The 20109-nt window shown below is 50.2% G+C and overlaps 1 protein-coding gene across 3 annotated transcripts in view; it reads left to right on the forward strand.

Moving 5' to 3' along the window:
* The window catches only part of LOC131939664 (uncharacterized), a gene marked incomplete at its 3' end in the record, with an annotated part of 114014 nt that overhangs the window by 14591 nt on the left and 79314 nt on the right, over positions 1-20109 (forward strand).

Below are 20109 nucleotides of genomic sequence, written 5' to 3' on the forward strand. Positions count from 1 at the left end.
GTGGGTGACCCGTAGCAGTTATATGACCAGGGGGTGGGTGACCTGTAGCAGTTATATGACCAGGGATGGGTGACCTGTAGCAGTTATATGACCAGGGGGTGACCTGTAGCAGTTATATGACCAGGGTGGTGGGTGACCTGTAGCAGTTATATGACCAGGGGGGGGGGTAACCTGTAGCTGTTATATGACCAGGGGGTGGGTGACCTGTAGCAGTTATATGACCAGGGGGTGGGTGACCTGTAGCAGTTATATGACCAGGGATGGGTGACCTGTAGCAGATATATGACCAGGGGGTGACCTGTAGCAGTTATATGACCAGGGGGGTGGGTGATCTGTAGCAGTTATATGACCAGGGGGGGGGGTAACCTGTAGCTGTTATATGACCAGGGGGTGGGTGGCCTGTAGCAGTTATATGACCGGGGGGTGAGTGACCTGTAGTAGTTATACGACCAGGGGGGGGGGGGGTGGCCTGTAGCAGTTATATGACCAGGGGGGTGACCTGTAGCAGTTATATGACCAGGTGGGTGGGTGACCTGTAGCTGTTATATGACCAGGGGGGTGACCTGTAGCAGTTATATGACCAGGGGGGTTGGTGACCTGTAGCTGTTATATGACTAGGGGGTGACCTGTAGCAGTTATATGACCAGGGGGGTGACCTGTAGCAGTTATATGACAGGGGGTGACCTGTAGCAGTTATATAACCAGGGGGTGGGTGACCTGTAGCTGTTATATGACCAGGGGGTGACCTGTAGCAGTTATATGACCAGGGGGGTGACCTGTAGCAGTTATATGACCAGGGGGGTGGGTGACCTGTAGCAGTTATATAAACAGGGGGGTGGGTGACCTGTAGCTGTTATATGACCAGGGGGTGGGTGACCTGTAGCTGTTATATGACCTGGGGGTGGGTGACCTGTAGCAGTTATATGACCAGGGGGTGGGTGACCTGTAGCAGTTATATGACCAGGGGGGGGGGGTGGCCTGTAGCTGTTATATGACCAGGGGGTGACCTGTAGCAGTTATATGACAAGGGGGGTGACCTGTAGCAGTTATATGACAGGGGGGTGGGTGACCTGTAGCAGTTATATGACCAGGGGGGTGACCTGTAGCAGTTATATGACCAGGTGGGTGGGTGACCTGTAGCTGTTATATGACCAGGGGGTGACCTGTAGCAGTTATATGACCAGGGGGGTTGGTGACCTGTAGCTGTTATATGACTAGGGGGTGACCTGTAGCAGTTATATGACCAGGGGGGTGACCTGTAGCAGTTATATGACAGGGGGTGACCTGTAGCAGTTATATAACCAGGGGGGTGGGTGACCTGTAGCTGTTATATGACCAGGGGGTGACCTGTAGCAGTTATATGACCAGGGGGGTGACCTGTAGCAGTTATATGACAGGGGGGTGGGTGACCTGTTACAGTTATATAACTAGGGGGGTGGGTGACCTGTAGCTGTTATATGACCAGGGGGTGGGTGACCTGTAGCTGTTATATGACCTGGGGGTGGGTGACCTGTAGCAGTTATATGACCAGGGGTGGGTGACCTGTAGCTGTTATATGACCAGGGGGTGACCTGTAGCAGTTATATGACAAGGGGGGTGACCTGTAGCAGTTATATGACAGGGGGGTGGGTGACCTGTAGCAGTTATATAACCAGGAGGTGACCTGTAGCAGTTATCCGACCAGGGGGGGGGGAGGGGGGGTGACCTGTAGCAGTTATATGACCAGGGGGTGGGTGACCTGTAGCTGTTATATGACCTGGGGGTGGGTGACATGTAGCTGATATATGTCCAGGGGGTTGGTGGCCTGTAGCTGTTATATGACCAGGGGGTGGGTGACCTGTAGCTGTTATATGACCAGGGGGTGGGTGACCTGTAGCTGTTATATGACCAGGGGGTGGGTGACCTGTAGCTGTTATATGACCAGGAGGTGGGTGACCTGTAGCTGTTATATGACCAGGGGTGGGTGACCTGTAGCTGTTATATGACCAGGGGGTGGGTGACCTGTAGCTGTTATATGACCTGGGGGTGGGTGACCTGTAGCTGTTATATGACCAGGGGGTTGGTGGCCTGTAGCTGTTATATGACCAGGGGGGTGGGTGACCTGTAGCTGTTATATGACCAAGGGGTGGGTGACCTGTAGCTGTTATATGACCAGGGGGTGGGTGACCTGTAGCAGTTATATGACCAGGGGGTGGGTGACCTGTAGCAGTTATATGACCAGGGGGGTGACCTGTAGCAGTTATATGACCAGGGGGTGGGTGACCTGTAGCTGTTATATGACCAGGGGGTGACCTGTAGCAGTTATATGACCAGGGGGGTGGGTGACCTGTAGCAGTTATATGACCAGGGGGTTTGTGATTTGTAGCAGTTATATGACCAGGGGGGTGGGTGACCTGTAGCAGTTATATGACCAGGGGGTGGGTGACCTGTAGCAGTTTTATGACCAGGGGGTGACCTGTAGCAGTTATATGACCAGGGGGTGACCTGTAGCAGTTATATGACTGGGGGTGGGTGACCTGTAGCTGTTATATGACTAGGGGTTACCTGTAGCAGTTATATGACCAGGGGGGTGACCTGTAGCAGTTATATGACAGGGGGTGACCTGTAGCAGTTATATAACCAGGGGGGTGGGTGACCTGTAGCAGTTATATAACCAGGGGGATGGGTGACCTGTAGCTGTTATATGACCAGGGGGTGGGTGACCTGTAGCTGTTATATGACCTGGGGGTGGGTGACCTGTAGCAGTTATATGACCAGGGGGTGGGTGACCTGTAGCAGTTATATGACCAGGGGGGTGTGTGACCTGTAGCTGTTATATGACCAGGGGGTGACCTGTAGCAGTTATATGACAAGGGGGGTGACCTGTAGCAGTTATATGACAGGGGGGTGGGTGACCTGTAGCAGTTATATAACCAGGGGGTGACCTGTAGCAGTTATACGACCAGGGGGGGGGAAGGGGGGTGACCTGTAGCAGTTATATGACCAGGGGGTGGGTGATCTGTAGCTGTTATATGACCTGGGGGTGGGTGACCTGTAGCTGATATATGTCCAGGGGGTTGGTGGCCTGTAGCTGTTATATGACCAGGGGGTGGGTGACCTGTAGCTGTTATATGACCAGGGGGTGGGTGACCTGTAGCTGTTATATGACCAGGGGGTGGGTGACCTGTAGCTGATATATGACCAGGAGGTGGGTGACCTGTAGCTGTTATATGACCAGGGGGTGGGTGACCTGTAGCTGTTATATGACCAGGGGGTGGGTGACCTGTAGCTGTTATATGACCTGGGGGTGGGTGACCTGTAGCTGTTATATGACCAGGGGGTTGGTGGCCTGTAGCTGTTATGTGACCAGGGGGGTGGGTGACCTGTAGCTGTTATATGACCAAGGGGTGGGTGACCTGTAGCTGTTATATGACCAGGGGGTGGGTGACCTGTAGCAGTTATATGACCAGGGGGTGGGTGACGTGTAGCAGTTATATGACCAGGGGTGTGACCTGTAGCAGTTATATGACCAGGGGGTGGGTGACCTGTAGCTGTTATATGACCAGGGGGTGACCTGTAGCAGTTATATGACCAGGGGGGTGGGTGACCTGTAGCAGTTATATGACCAGGGGGTTTGTGATTTGTAGCAGTTATATGACCAGGGGGGTGGGTGACCTGTAGCAGTTTTATGACCAGGGGGTGGGTGACCTGTAGCAGTTATATGACCAGGGGGTGACCTGTAGCAGTTATATGACCAGGGAGTGGGTGACCTGTAGCAGTTTTATGACCAGGGGGTGACCTGTAGCAGTTATATGACCGGGGGGTGGGTGGCCTGTAGCAGTTATATGACCAGGGGGGGTGACCTGTAGCAGTTATATGACCAGGGGGGGGGGGGGGTAACCTGTAGCAGTTATATGACCAGGGGGTGACCTGTAGCAGTTATATGACAAGGGGGTGACCTGTAGCAGTTATATGACCAGGGGGGGGGGTTGACCTGTAGCAGTTATATGACCAGGGGGTGACCTGTAGCAGTTATATGACCAGGGGGTGACCTGTAGCAGTTATATGACAAGGGGGGGGGGGGGGTTACCTGTAGCAGTTATATGACCAGGGGGGGGTGACCTATAGCAGTTATATGACCAGGGGGGGGGTGACCTGTAGCAGTTATATGACCAGGGGGGTGGGTGACCTGTAGCAGTTATATGACCAGGGGGGGGCGACCTGTAGCAGTTATATGACCAGGGGGGGGGGGTGGGTGACCTGTAGCTGTTATATGACTGGGGGGTGGGTGACCTGTAGCAGTTATATGACCAGGGGGGGGGTAACCTGTAGCAGTTATATGACCAGGGGGGTGGGTGACCTGTAGCAGTTATACGACCAGGGGGTGGGTGACCTGTAGCTGTTATATGACCAGGGGGTGGGTGACCTGTAGCAGTTATATGACCGGGGGGTGGGTGACCTGTAGCAGTTATATGACCAGGGGGGGGGGGGGTAACGTGTAGCAGTTATATGACCAGGGGGTGTGGGTGACCTGTTGCAGTTATATGACCAGGGGGGGGGTTGACCTGTAGCAGTTATATGACCAGGGGGTGACCTGTAGCAGTTATATGACCAGGGGGTGACCAGTAGCAGTTATATGACCAGGGGGGTGACCTGTAGCAGTTATATGACCAGGGGGGGTGGGTGACCTGTAGCTGTTATATGACTGGGGGGTGGGTGACCTGTAGCAGTTATATGACCAGGGGGGGTGGGTGACTTGTAGCAGTTATATGACTGGGGGTGGGTGACCTGTAGCAGTTATATGACCAGGGGGGGTGGGTGACCTGTAGCAGTTATATGACCAGGGGGGGGGGAATGGGTGACCTGTAGCTGTTATATGACTGGGGGGGTGGGTAACCTGTAGCAGTTATATGACCAGAGGGGGGGGATGACCTGTAGCAGTTATATGACCAGGGGGTGACCTGTAGCAGTTATATGACTGGGGGTGGGTGACCTGTAGCAGTTATATGACCAGGGGGTGGGTGACCTGTAGCAGTTATATGACCAGTGGGGGGGGGGGTAACCTGTAGCAGTTATATAACCGGGGGGTGGGTGACCTGTAGCAGTTATATGACCAGGGGGGGGTAATCTGTAGCAGTTATATGACCAGGGGGTGACCTGTAGCAGTTATATGACAAGGGGGTGACCTGTAGCAGTTATATGACCAGGGGGGGGGGTTGACCTGTAGCAGTTATATGACCAGGGGGTGACCTGTAGCAGTTATATGACCAGGGGGTGACCTGTAGCAGTTATATGACAAGGGGGGGGGGGTGACCTGTAGCAGTTATATGACCAGGGGGGGGGTGGGTGACCTGTAGCAGTTATATGACCAGGGGGGGTGACCTGTAGCAGTTATATGACCAGGGGGGTGGGTGACCTGTAGCAGTTATATGACCAGGGGGGGTGGTGACCTGTAGCAGTTATATGACTAGGGGGGTGGGTGACCTGTAGCAGTTATATGACCAGGGGGGTGACCTGTAGCTGTTATATGACTGGGGGATGGGTGACCTGTAGCAGTTATATGACCAGGGGGGGTGACCTGTAGCAGTTATATGACCAGGTGGGTGGGTGACCTGTAGCAGTTATATGACCAGGGGGGTGGGCGACCTGTAGCAGTTATATGACCAGGGGGTGACCTGTAGCTGTTATATGACTGGGGGGTGGGTGACCTGTAGCAGTTATATGACCAGGGAGGGTGACCTGTAGCAGTTATATGACCAGGTGGGTGGGTGACCTGTAGCAGTTATATGACCAGGGGGTGGGTGACCTGTAGCAGTTATATGACCAGGGGGTGGGTGACCTGTAGCTGTTATATGACCAGGGGGTGGGTGACCTGTAGCAGTTATATGACCAGGGGGTGGGTGACCCGTAGCAGTTATATGACCAGGGGGTGGGTGACCTGTAGCAGTTATATGACCAGGGATGGGTGACCTGTAGCAGTTATATGACCAGGGGGTGACCTGTAGCATTTATATGACCAGGGGGGTGGGTGACCTGTAGCAGTTATATGACCAGGTGGGTGGTTGACCTGTAGCTGTTATATGACCAGGGGGTGACCTGTAGCAGTTATATGACCAGGGGGGTGGGTGACCTGTAGCTGTTATATGACTAGGGGGTGACCTGTAGCAGTTATATGACCAGGGGGTGACCTGTAGCAGTTATATGACCAGGGGGTGGGTGACCCGTAGCAGTTATATGACCAGGGGGTGGGTGACCTGTAGCAGTTATATGACCAGGGATGTGTGACCTGTAGCAGTTATATGACCAGGGGGTGACCTGTAGCATTTATATGACCAGGGGGGTGGGTGACCTGTAGCAGTTATATGACCAGGTGGGTGGGTGACCTGTAGCTGTTATATGACCAGGGGGGTGACCTGTAGCAGTTATATGACCAGGGGGGTGGGTGACCTGTAGCTGTTATATGACTAGGGGGTGACCTGTAGCAGTTATATGACCAGGGGGTGACCTGTAGCAGTTATATGACAGGGGGTGACCTGTAGCAGTTATATAACCAGGGGGGTGGGTGACCTGTAGCTGTTATATGACCAGGGGGTGACCTGTAGCAGTTATATGACCAGGGGGGTGACCTGTAGCAGTTATATGACAGGGGGGTGGGTGACCTGTAGCAGTTATATAACCAGGGGGGTGGGTGACCTGTAGCTGTTATATGACCAGGGGGTGGGTGACCTGTAGCTGTTATATGACCTGGGGGTGGGTGACCTGTAGCAGTTATATGACCAGGGGGTGGGTGACCTGTAGCAGTTATATGACCAGGGGGTGGGTGACCTGTAGCTGTTATATGACCTGGGGGTGGGTGACCTGTAGCTGTTATATGACCAGGGGGTTGGTGGCCTGTAGCTGTTATATGACCAGGGGGTGGGTGACCTGTAGCTGTTATATGACCAGGGGGTGGGTGACCTGTAGCTGTTATATGACCTGGGGGTGGGTGACCTGTAGCTGTTATATGACCAGGGGGTTGGTGGCCTGTAGCTGTTATATGACCAGGGGGGGGGGTGGGTGACCTGTAGCAGTTACATGACCAGGGGGTGGGTGACCTGTAGCTGTTATATGACCTGGGGGTGGGTGACCTGTAGCTGTTATATGACCAGGGGGTCGGTGGCCTGTAGCTGTTATATGACCAGGGGGTGGGTGACCTGTAGCTGTTATATGACCAGGGGGTGGGTGACCTGTAGCTGTTATATGACCAGGGGGTGGGTGACCTGTAGCTGTTATATGACCAGGGGGTGGGTGACCTGTAGCTGTTATATGACCGGGGGTGGGTGACCTGTAGCTGTTATATGACCAGGGGGTTGGTGGCCTGTAGCTGTTATATGACCAGGGGGTGGGTGACCTGTAGCTGTTAAATGACCAGGGGGTGGGTGACCTGTAGCTGTTATATGACCAGGGGGTGGGTGACCTGTAGCTGTTATATGACCAGGGGGTGGGTGACCTGTAGCAGTTATATGACCAGGGGGGGGGGTGACCTGTAGCAGTTATATGACCAGGGGGTGGGTGACCTGTAGCTGTTATATGACCAGAGGGTGACCTGTAGCAGTTATATGACCAGGGGGGTGGGTGACCTGTAGCAGTTATATGACCAGGGGGTTTGTGACCTGTAGCGGTTATATGACCAGGGGGTGGGTGACCTGTAGCAGTTATATGGCCAGGGGGGTGGGTGACCTGTAGCTGTTATATGACCAGGGGGTGACCTGTAGCAGTTATATGACCAGGGGGTGGGTGACCTGTAGCAGTTATATGACCAGGGGGGTGGGTGACCTGTAGCAGTTATATGACCAGGGGGTGGGTGGCCAATAGCAGTTATATGACCAGGGGGGTGGGTGACCTGTAGCAGTTATATGACCAGGGGGTGGGTGGCCTGTAGCAGTTATATGACCAGGGGGGTGGGTGACCTGTAGCTGTTATATGACCAGGGGGTGACCTGTAGCAGTTATATAACAAGGGGGTGGGTGACCTGTAGCAGTTATATGACCAGGGGGGTGGGTGACCTGTAGCAGTTATATGACCAGGGGATGACCTGTAGCAGTTATATGACTGGGGGTGGGTGACCTGTAGCAATTATATGACCAGGGGGTGACCTGTAGCAGTTATATGACCAGGGGGTGGGTGACCTGTAGCAATTATATGACCAGGGGGTGACCTATAGCAGTTATATGACCAGGGGGTGGGTGACCTGTAGCAGTTATATGACCAGGGGGGTGGGTGACCTGTAGCTGTTATATGACCAGGGGGGTGACCTGTAGCAATTATATGACCAGGGGGTGACCTGTAGCAGTTATATGACCAGGGGGTGGGTGACCTGTAGCAGTTATATGACCAGGGGGGTGGGTGACCTGTAGCTGTTATATGACCAGGGGGGGTGACCTGTAGCAATTATATGACAGGGGGTGACCTGTAGCAGTTATATAACCAGGGGGGTGGGTGACCTGTAGCTGTTATATGACCAGGGGGTGGGTGACCTGTAGCTGTTATATGACCTGGGGGTGGGTGACCTGTAGCAGTTATATGACCAGGGGGGTGGTGGCCTGTAGCAGTTATATGACCAGGGGGTGACCTGTAGCAGTTATATGACCAGGTGGGTGGGTGACCTGTAGCTGTTATATGACCAGGGGGTGACCTGTAGCAGTTATATGACCAGGGGGGGTGACCTGTAGCAGTTATATGACAGGGGGGTGGGTGACCTGTAGCAGTTATATAACCAGGGGGGTGGGTGACCTGTAGCTGTTATATGACCAGGGGGGTGGGTGACCTGTAGCTGTTATATGACCTGGGGGTGGGTGACCTGTAGCAGTTATATGACCAGGGGGGTGGGTAAACTGTAGCAGTTATATGACCAGGGGGGGGGGTGGCCTGTAGCAGTTATATGACCAGGGGGGTGGGTGACCTGTAGCTGTTATATGACCAGGGGGTGACCTGTAGCAGTTATATGACAAGGGGGGTGACCTGTAGCAGTTATATGACAGGGGGGGTGGGTGACCTGTAGCAGTTATATAACCAGGGGGTGACCTGTAGCAGTTATATGACCAGGGGGGGGGTGGGTGACCTGTAGCAGTTATATGACCTGGGGGTGGGTGACCTGTAGCTGTTATATGACCAGGGGGTTGGTGGCCTGTAGCTGTTATATGACCAGGGGGGGAGGGTGGGTGACCTGTAGCAGTTACATGACCAGGGGGTGGGTGACCTGTAGCTGTTATATGACCTGGGGGTGGGTGACCTGTAGCTGTTATATGACCAGGGGGTCGGTGGCCTGTAGCTGTTATATGACCAGGGGGTGGGTGACCTGTAGCTGTTATATGACCAGAGGGTGGGTGACCTGTAGCTGTTATATGACCAGGGGGTGGGTGACCTGTAGCTGTTATATGACCAGGGGGTGGGTGACCTGTAGCTGTTATATGACCGGGGGTGGGTGACCTGTAGCTGTTATATGACCAGGGGGTTGGTGGCCTGTAGCTGTTATATGACCAGGGGGTGGGTGACCTGTAGCTGTTAAATGACCAGGGGGTGGGTGACCTGTAGCTGTTATATGACCAGGGGGTGGGTGACCTGTAGCTGTTATATGACCAGGGGGTGGGTGACCTGTAGCAGTTATATGACCAGGGGGGGGGTGACCTGTAGCAGTTATATGACCAGGGGGTGGGTGACCTGTAGCTGTTATATGACCAGGGGGTGACCTGTAGCAGTTATATGACCAGGGGGGTGGGTGACCTGTAGCAGTTATATGACCAGGGGGTCGGTGGCCTGTAGCTGTTATATGACCAGGGGGTGGGTGACCTGTAGCTGTTAAATGACCAGGGGGTCGGTGGCCTGTAGCTGTTATATGACCAGGGGGTGGGTGACCTGTAGCTGTTATATGACCAGAGGGTGGGTGTCCTGTAGCTGTTATATGACCAGGGGGTGGGTGACCTGTAGCTGTTATATGACCAGGGGGTGGGTGACCTGTAGCTTTTATATGACCGGGGGTGGGTGACCTGTAGCTGTTATATGACCAGGGGGTTGGTGGCCTGTAGCTGTTATATGACCAGGGGGTGGGTGACCTGTAGCTGTTAAATGACCAGGGGGTGGGTGACCTGTAGCTGTTATATGACCAGGGGGGGTGGTGACCTGTAGCAGTTATATGACTAGGGGGGTGGGTGACCTGTAGCAATTATATGACCAGGGGGTGACCTATAGCAGTTATATGACAAGGGGGTGACCTGTAGCAGTTATATGACAGGGGGGTGGGTGACCTGTAGCAGTTATATAACCAGGGGGTGACCTGTAGCAGTTATATGACCAGGGGGGGGGTGGGTGACCTGTAGCAGTTATATGACCAGGGGGTGGGTGACCTGTAGCAGTTATATGACCAGGGGGGTGGGTGACCTGTAGCTGTTATATGACCAGGGGGGTGACCTGTAGCAATTATATGACAGGGGGTGACCTGTAGCAGTTATATAACCAGGGGGGTGGGTGACCTGTAGCTGTTATATGACCAGGGGGTGGGTGACCTGTAGCTGTTATATGACCTGGGGGTGGGTGACCTGTAGCAGTTATATGACCAGGGGGGTGGTGGCCTGTAGCAGTTATATGACCAGGGGGTGACCTGTAGCAGTTATATGACCAGGTGGGTGGGTGACCTGTAGCTGTTATATGACCAGGGGGTGACCTGTAGCAGTTATATGACCAGGGGGGGTGACCTGTAGCAGTTATATGACAGGGGGGTGGGTGACCTGTAGCAGTTATATAACCAGGGGGGTGGGTGACCTGTAGCTGTTATATGACCAGGGGGGTGGGTGACCTGTAGCTGTTATATGACCTGGGGGTGGGTGACCTGTAGCAGTTATATGACCAGGGGGGTGGGTAAACTGTAGCAGTTATATGACCAGGGGGGGGGGGGGTGGCCTGTAGCAGTTATATGACCAGGGGGGTGGGTGACCTGTAGCTGTTATATGACCAGGGGGTGACCTGTAGCAGTTATATGACAAGGGGGGTGACCTGTAGCAGTTATATGACAGGGGGGGTGGGTGACCTGTAGCAGTTATATAACCAGGGGGTGACCTGTAGCAGTTATATGACCAGGGGGGGGGTGGGTGACCTGTAGCAGTTATATGACCTGGGGGTGGGTGACCTGTAGCTGTTATATGACCAGGGGGTTGGTGGCCTGTAGCTGTTATATGACCAGGGGGTGGGTGACCTGTAGCAGTTATATAAACAGGGGGGTGGGTGACCTGTAGCAGTTACATGACTAGCGGGTGGGTGACCTGTAGCTGTTATATGACCTGGGGGTGGGTGACCTGTAGCTGTTATATGACCAGGGGGTCGGTGGCCTGTAGCTGTTATATGACCAGGGGGTGGGTGACCTGTAGCTGTTATATGACCAGAGGGTGGGTGACCTGTAGCTGTTATATGACCAGGGGGTGGGTGACCTGTAGCTGTTATATGACCAGGGGGTGGGTGACCTGTAGCTGTTATATGACCGGGGGTGGGTGACCTGTAGCTGTTATATGACCAGGGGGTTGGTGGCCTGTAGCTGTTATATGACCAGGGGGTGGGTGACCTGTAGCTGTTAAATGACCAGGGGGTGGGTGACCTGTAGCTGTTATATGACCAGGGGGTGGGTGACCTGTAGCTGTTATATGACCAGGGGGTGGGTGACCTGTAGCAGTTATATGACCAGGGGGGGGGTGACCTGTAGCAGTTATATGACCAGGGGGTGGGTGACCTGTAGCTGTTATATGACCAGGGGGTGACCTGTAGCAGTTATATGACCAGGGGGGTGGGTGACCTGTAGCAGTTATATGACCAGGGGGTCGGTGGCCTGTAGCTGTTATATGACCAGGGGGTGGGTGACCTGTAGCTGTTAAATGACCAGGGGGTCGGTGGCCTGTAGCTGTTATATGACCAGGGGGTGGGTGACCTGTAGCTGTTATATGACCAGAGGGTGGGTGACCTGTAGCTGTTATATGACCAGGGGGTGGGTGACCTGTAGCTGTTATATGACCAGGGGGTGGGTGACCTGTAGCTTTTATATGACCGGGGGTGGGTGACCTGTAGCTGTTATATGACCAGGGGGTTGGTGGCCTGTAGCTGTTATATGACCAGGGGGTGGGTGACCTGTAGCTGTTAAATGACCAGGGGGTGGGTGACCTGTAGCTGTTATATGACCAGGGGGTGGGTGACCTGTAGCTGTTATATGACCAGGGGGTGGGTGACCTGTAGCAGTTATATGACCAGGGGGGGGTGACCTGTAGCAGTTATATGACCAGGGGGTGGGTGACCTGTAGCTGTTATATGACCAGGGGGTGACCTGTAGCAGTTATATGACCAGGGGGGTGGGTGACCTGTAGCAGTTATATGACCAGGGGGTCGGTGGCCTGTAGCTGTTATATGACCAGGGGGTGGGTGACCTGTAGCTGTTAAATGACCAGGGGGTGGGTGACCTGTAGCTGTTATATGACCAGGGGGGGTGACCTGTAGCAGTTATATGACCAGGGGGTGGGTGACCTGTAGCTGTTATATGACCAGGGGGGTGGGTGACCTGTAGCAGTTATATGACCAGGGGGTTTGTGACCTGTAGCAGTTATATGACCAGGGGGTTTGTGACCTGTAGCAGTTATATGACCAGGGGGTGGGTGACCTGTAGCAGTTATATGGCCAGGGGGGGGTGGGTGACCTGTAGCTGTTATATGACCAGGGGGTGACCTGTAGCAGTTATATGACCAGGGGGTGGGTGACCTGTAGCAGTTATATGACCAGGGGGGGTGGGTGACGTGTAGCAGTTATATGACCAGGGGGTGGGTGGCCTGTAGCAGTTATATGACCAGGGGGGTGGGTGACCTGTAGCAGTTATATGACCAGGGGGTGGGTGGCCTGTAGCAGTTATATGACCAGGGGGGTGGGTGACCTGTAGCTGTTATATGACCAGGGGGTGACCTGTAGCAGTTATATAACCAGGGGTTGGGTGACCTGTAGCAGTTATATGACCAGGGGGGTGGGTGACCTGTAGCAGTTATATGACCAGGGGGTGGGTGGCCTGTAGCAGTTATATGACCAGGGGGGTGGGTGACCTGTAGCAGTTATATGACCAGGGGGTGACCTGTAGCAGTTATATGACTGGGGGTGGGTGACCTGTAGCAATCATATGACCAGGGGGTGACCTGTAGCAGTTATATGACCAGGGGGTGGGTGACCTGTAGCAGTTATATGACCAGGGGGGTGGGTGACCTGTAGCTGTTATATGACCAGGGGGGTGACCTGTAGCAATTATATGACCAGGGGGTGACCTGTAGCAGTTATATGACCAGGGGGTGGGTGACCTGTAGCAGTTATATGACCAGGGGGGTGGGTGACCTGTAGCTGTTATATGACCAGGGGGTGACCTGTAGCAATTATATGACAGGGGGTGACCTGTAGCAGTTATATAACCAGGGGGGTGGGTGACCTGTAGCTGTTATATGACCAGGGGGTGGGTGACCTGTAGCTGTTATATGACCTGGGGGTGGGTGACCTGTAGCAGTTATATGACCAGGGGGGTGGGTGACCTGTAGCGGTTATATAACCAGGGGAGTGGTGACCTGTAGCTGTTATATGACCATGGGGTGGGTGACCTGTAGCTGTCATATGACCTGGGGGTGTGTGACCTGTAGCAGTTATATGACCAGGGGGGTGGTGGCCTGTAGCAGTTATATGACCAGGGGGTGACCTGTAGCAGTTATATGACCAGGTGGGTGGGTGACCTGTAGCTGTTATATGACCAGGGGGTGACCTGTAGCAGTTATATGACCAGGGGGGTGACCTGTAGCAGTTATATGACAGGGGGGTGGGTGACCTGTAGCAGTTATATAACCAGTGGGGTGGGTGACCTGTAGCTGTTATATGACCAGGGGGGTGGGTGACCTGTAGCTGTTATATGACCAGGGGTGGGTGACCTGTAGCAGTTATATGACCAGGGGGGTGGGTGAACTGTAGCAGTTATATGACCAGGGGGGGGGTGGCCTGTAGCAGTTATATGACCAGGGGGGTGGGTGACCTGTAGCTGTTATATGACCAGGGGGTGACCTGTAGCAGTTATATGACAAGGGGGGTGACCTGTAGCAGTTATATGACAGGGGGGTGGGTGACCTGTAGCAGTTATATAACCAGGGGGTGACCTGTAGCAGTTATATGACCAGGGGGGGTGGGTGACCTGTAGCAGTTATATGACCAGGGGGTGGGTGACCTGTAGCTGTTATATGACCTGGGGGTGGGTGACCTGTAGCTGTTATATGACCAGGGGGTTGGTGGCCTGTAGCTGTTATATGACCAGGGGGTGGGTGACCTGTAGCTGTTATATGACCAGGGGGTGGGTGACCTGTAGCTGTTATATGACCAGGCTGTGGGTGACCTGTAGCTGTTATATGACCAGGGGGTGGGTGACCTGTAGCTGTTATATGACCAGGGGGTGGGTGACCTGTAGCTGTTATATGACCAGGGGGTGGGTGACCTGTAGCTGTTATATGACCTGGGGTTGGGTGGCCTGTAGCTGTTATATGACCAGGGGGTGGGTGACCTGTAGTTGTTATATGACCAGGGGGTGACCTGTAGCAGTTATATGACCAGGGGGGTGGGTGACCTGTAGCAGTTATATGACCAGGGGGTTTGTGACCTGTAGCAGTTATATGACCAGGGGTTGGGTGACCTGTAGCAGTTATATGGCCAGGGGGGGTGGGTGACCTGTAGCTGTTATATGACCAGGGGGTGACCTGTAGCAGTTATATGACCAGGGGGTGGGTGACCTGTAGCAGTTATATGACCAGGGGGGTGGGTGACCTGTAGCAGTTATATGACCAGGGGGTGGGTGGCCTGTAGCAGTTATATGACCAGGGGTTGGGTGACCTGTAGCAGTTATATGACCAGGGGGTGGGTGGCCTGTAGCAGTTATATGACCTGGGGTTGGGTGACCTGTAGCTGTTATATGACCAGGGGGTTGGTGGCCTGTAGCTGTTATATGACCAGGGGGTGGGTGACCTGTAGTTGTTATATGACCAGGGGATGACCTGTAGCAGTTATATGACCAGGGGGGTGGGTGACCTGTAGCAGTTATATGACCAGGGGGTTTGTGACCTGTAGCAGTTATATGACCAGGGGTTGGGTGACCTGTAGCAGTTATATGGCCAGGGGGGGTGGGTGACCTGTAGCTGTTATATGACCAGGGGGTGACCTGTAGCAGTTATATGACCAGGGGGTGGGTGACTTGTTATATGACCGGGGGTGGGTGACCTGTAGCAGTTATATGACCAGGGGGGGTTGACCTGTAGCTGTTATATAACCAGGGGGTGGGTGACCTGTAGCTGTTATATGACCAGGGGGTGACCTGTAGCAGTTATATAACCAGGGGGTTGTTGACCTGTAGCAGTTATATGACCAGGGGGTGACCTGTAGCAGCTATATGACTGGGGGTTGGTGACCTGTAGCTGTTATATAACCAGGGGGTTGTTGACCTGTAGCAGTTATATGACCAGGGGGTGGGTGACCTGTAGCAGTTATATGACTGGGGGTGGGTGACCTGTAGCAGCTATATGACCAGGGGGTGACCTGTAGCAGTTATATGACCAGGGGGGGTGGGTGACCTGTAGCAGTTATATGACCAGGGGGTGGGTGGCCTGTAGCAGTTATATGACCAGGGGGGTGGGTGACCTGTAGCAGTTTTATGACCAGGGGGTGACCTGTAGCAGTTATATGACTGGGGGTGAGTGACCTGTAGCAGTTATATGACCAGGGGGTGACCTGTAGCAGTTATATGACCAGGGGGTGGGTGACCTGTAGCAGTTATATGACCAGGGGGTGACCTGTAGCAGTTATATGACCAGGGGGGGGGGGGTGGGTGACCTGTAGCAGTTATATGACCAGGGGGTGGGTGACCTGTAGCAGTTATATGACCAGTGGGTGGGTGACCTGTAGCAGTTATATGACCAGGGGGTGGGTGACCTTTAGCAGTTATATGACCAGGGGGTGACCTGTAGCTGTTATATGACCAGTGGGTGGGTGACCTGTAGCAGTTATATGACCAGGGGGGTGGGTGACCTGTAGCTGTTATATGACCTTGACTTATACCATGAGCCACCGTTTGAACCAGAGAATGATTGGATTAACGTAGGGTCAAAATGTGTGATTTCCGTTGACCACTAACTTATAATAAACCTTTCAGCTGATAACAATACACAGATCAGATTTGATTAAAATTTAAAAAGGAAATGATTAACTGTTGTTTAATATAAAGCTTTTAGAATTTCAAACCTCGTTAAACACAAACAGTAGGAGCGTTAGCCCCCAGACTAGACCAACATCAAACAAAATGGTAGCTAGACTAAGCTGTAGGCCTGTGGAGAGAGACAAATTGTTTAGATAGTTATTAACTTGCCAGCTGCAGTAACCAACTTGACGCCACTGGCTAAGGTAAACACATTGATGTTTTCACATAAGAGGATTCTTTACTTTTCCACCAGCTACAATTTGTCTTTTGTTGAAACACCTTGTACTCGCTGTCGCTTAATGCAACATTAGTAATATAATTAGTTCAGTGGCATAATAGGCAGGATTTTGTAGGCAGGATTTTGTAGGCAGGATTTTGTAGGCAGGATTTTGTAGGCAGGATTTTGTAGGCAGGATTTGTAGGCAGGATTTTGTAGGCAGGATACTGTAGGCAGGATTTTGTAGGCAGGATTTTGTAGGCAGGATTTTGTAGGCAGGATTTTGTAGACAGGATTTTGTAGGCAGAATTTTGTAGGCAGGATTTTGTAGGCAGGATTTTGTCATGGGTGGGAGTGCGAACAGGTGTTTACATTTTTCTTATATATAACATGTATATATATATATATATATATATATATATATATATATATATATATATATATATATATATATATATATATATATATATATATATCCTATTCCATGGGTTTTGAGGAAATAAAAGTATGGTCTTATTATAATGACAGTCTTAAGACAATAGCATTCAACTCACCACACGTGTTGTGTGAGCACATGCTGTAAGCACGTGAGACATCTGTCAGTTTGGGGTGTGAGCGTGAGTACAGAGGGAGTAACTTATCCTCACCTGTCTCCAACACTCACCTGCCTATGCCACTGTCAACAATAGTTTCATTTGTATCGCACCAACAGCACTTAGCACACTTCCTGCACCAAATTTGTATATTTCCCTCACCTCTCCCCACTATAAGCCCACCATAAGCCCACTAAAAGCCCACCCTAAGCCCACTAAAAGCCCATGTGTTTTATCTTGCACCGTGTAGACCTGCGCTAACACCTGTACATTGTTTTCTCCATCTTGTGTTGCCCTGTGTTTAAGTTTTATGCATGACTTCATGTCAAACGGTTTTATGCATGACTTCATGTCAAACGGTTTTATGCATGATTTGATGTCAAACGGTTTTATGCATGATTTCATGTCAAACTGTTTTATGCATGATTTGATGTCAAACTGTTTTATGCATGATTTGATGTCAAACATTGTTGGCCTAATTAGCTGTATAGAATTTAATGCTCACATTTTCCCATTTTCTAATTAATTATGTAAAAATGTTACTATATATATATATATATATATATATATATATATATATATATATATATATATATATATATATTGTTAGTTAATGAATGCTACACTCCATATTTACTACTAACAGAACTTCAGTTTAGAGTGTTAACTTTTATTTCAATTTTAACAAGCAAAAATTTTTTTTTCTATACCACCATTGCATAAAACTAAAGTAGATCTAAATCTTTTATTATTGTTAGGAGTAGCTTACAAATTAATTTGGCCTACTAATTAGTGTTACTAGATGTGTATTTAGTCTATCATAGGCTATAATTAATAGACCGCTTTATTGATTTTAGTAGTTCTACATCATTAGTAGTTCTACATCATTAGTAGCTCTACATCATTAGTAGTTCTACATCATTAGTAGTTCTACATCATTAGTAGCTCTACATCATTAGTAGTTCTACATCATTAGTAGTTCTACATCATTAGTAGTTCTACATCATTAGTAGTTCTACATCATTAGTAGTTCTACATCATTAGTAGTTCTACATCATTAGTAGTTCTACATCATTAGTAGTTCTACATCATTAGTAGTTCTACATCATTAGTAGTTCTACATCATTAGTAGTTCTACACCATTAGTAGTTCTACATCATTAGTAGTTCTACATCATTAGTAGTTCTACATCATTAGTAGTTCTACATCATTAGTTGTTCTACATCATTAGTAGTTCTACATCATTAGTAGTCCTACATCATTAGTAACTCTACATCATTAGTAGCTCTACATCATTAGTAGTTCTACATCATTAGTAGTTCTACATCATTAGTAGTTCTACATCATTAGTAGCTCTACATCATTAGTAGTTCTACATCATTAGTAGTTCTACATCATTAGTAGTTCTACATCATTAGTAGTTCTACATCATTAGTAGTTCTACATCATTAGTAGTTCTACATCATTAGTAGTTCTACATCATTAGTAGTTCTACATCATTAGTAGTTCTACACCATTAGTAGTTCTACACCATTAGTAGTTCTACATCATTAGTAGTTCTACATCATTAGTAGTTCAACATCATTAGTTGTTCTACATCATTAGTTTTTCTACATCATTAGTAGTTCTACATCATTAGTAGTCCTACATCATTAGTAGCTCTACATCATTAGTAGCTCTACATCATTAGTAGTTCTACATCATTAGTAGTTCTACATCATTAGTAGTTCTACATCATTAGTAGCTAAAAACACATCTAAAACACAATAGAATAACACATAATGTGTAGAGAGAACAGAACACAATAGATTGAAACAACACAGATCTAAGTTATACAACTAAAAGTTTGCCCGGGTGAAACTTGAACGTAGCACGTCCTACTGACCACAACATGTAGGCCGACATGACCACAACATGTAGGCCGACATGACCACAGGCCGACATGACCACAGGCCGACATGACCACAGGCCGACATGACCACAGACCAACATGACCACAACATGACAAAAAACAACACAGAGATAAAGTGAAACTCATTTCTGATCTGAAATAAACTAGTTTTAATATCTCTCATTTGTTCCTGCCGAAAATGTATAAATAATGTCTTGTAAGTGGTTTAAAGGTTTGTCTATTTTTCATTCTACAACTTGTGTAGTTTTTTTTTCTCAACTCAATCGCTGCTGTACGCTATTTGTTATGTTTTTGCAAAATCACTAGTCTATCAAGGTGCAAAAAATGTTTTGTTTTTTTTTAAATCGGATTTTGCTAACGAGATTTCTAATTCAAAGTGAGAGAAAACGAAACTTACAAGCCCTATTAAAAATCAAAATTGCACATGCGCTAGAGCGATCAACATAAAATTAGATATTCATCGAAAATGTTCGAAACTAAGAGATTTAGATTAAACACAAAAATTATCTCATTATATTACAAGAGTCGTGTCTAGGGTAGAGTAGGTGGGGCGGCCGCTATAGGCACCGACCCAAAGGGGTGCCAAACGTGGTTGCTACTAATATAAAAAGCTCCTTACTGAATTAAATACAGTCGTCAAAAGAATGAAACTGCTACTTGCCATTATGGGTTTATTTAATTCTACACCAACTGTGATAAACGAAAATATAAAAAGCAAGTGACTGGGAAAAAAAAGCACCGCCTTTTCCAAATGAGGGGTGGGGGGGGGGGGGGGGGGGGGGCGGGCGCATTTTCACTATCTCGAGTAACTATAGTATATAGGCCTAATTTTGAGAGGGGGCGCAAAATTGATAGCTTGCACTGAACACTGAAATAGATCGCTACGCATTTGTAAATTACCCTGTTTATAGTTTATGTAATATAACCAAAGTTGTTAATTATTAGGTACTTTTTAATAATGGCGATTGCACATTTTTGCGCCCCCCATCCCCTATGGATAGCGCCCCAGGCGACCGCCTAGTTCGCCTTATAGGTAGCGCCGGCCCTGAGTATAATCAAGAACAACGAAAACTAGATCTAGTAGCCAGAAGACTAGATCTAGTAGCCAGAAGACTAGATCTAGTAGCCAGAAGAATGGAAGCCT

The sequence above is a fragment of the Physella acuta genome, unplaced genomic scaffold (genome assembly GCF_028476545.2).
Source record: "Physella acuta isolate Inbredline_101_S28 unplaced genomic scaffold, ASM2847654v3 ptg000288l, whole genome shotgun sequence".
In the NCBI taxonomy this organism is placed as follows: domain Eukaryota; kingdom Metazoa; phylum Mollusca; class Gastropoda; family Physidae; genus Physella; species Physella acuta.